Raw genomic sequence first — 816 nt, forward strand, 5'->3', positions numbered from 1 at the left:
AAATCGTTATTTTACAGAGAAATATAACATTTATAAAGATTAGTTAATATTAAAAATGTTAAATGACTCACTCGCTACTATATTGCTGGATCTCATTCATAATCTTATAACTTTTATCGAGCATAGTTATATTCTATATTATCTACAAATAAAAATTATAAGAATTAATGTATGTTTAAATAAGTTTTTCGATCGAATTCATCAATGTCGATTAAAATTAATAAGTATGTGTAATTTTATTTGTGTGTGAGTGGAACTACTTAATAATAATTATTTAATTCATTCAAATTTGTATACACTTTACACTTTAACTAAAACAAGTGAGAATCTTATTAATTATTTTACTCTAATTATATAGATTATACATTTATTACGTAGTAATTTTCTACAATTTTCATAAATGACTCTTTATTCTCGTGTAAATTAATCAATAATAGAAAACATTTTGTGTTTTACTTGTTGCATACTCAATCAATTTCGTAGATCCTTCTTTTACCGACTAAACATAGTCGGTAATATTAGATTCCTTTTATCAGTCGGTATAATAGATTACTGTAATATCGTTTAAATAGATCTATAAAAATAGTAGATTGAAGTTCGATGATAAAATAAAGTATAGTAATTCGTATATATATATATAAATGAATCCCTGTTTCACCGTAGGAACGCTGGCAAGAAACCTTAACAGCAGAAAAAAATGAAGAAGTGCTCTTAATTGCACACTAATTCCTCAATCAAAATCCATATAATTGCTCACATTATTAATTAATTATTAATGATTGAAAATATAAAAACGTTTTTTTTCATTTCTAAACA

Source organism: Polistes canadensis, unplaced genomic scaffold, assembly GCF_001313835.1.
Source record: "Polistes canadensis isolate GaletaPanama2010 unplaced genomic scaffold, ASM131383v1 scaffold_53, whole genome shotgun sequence".
Lineage (NCBI taxonomy): Eukaryota > Metazoa > Arthropoda > Insecta > Hymenoptera > Vespidae > Polistes > Polistes canadensis.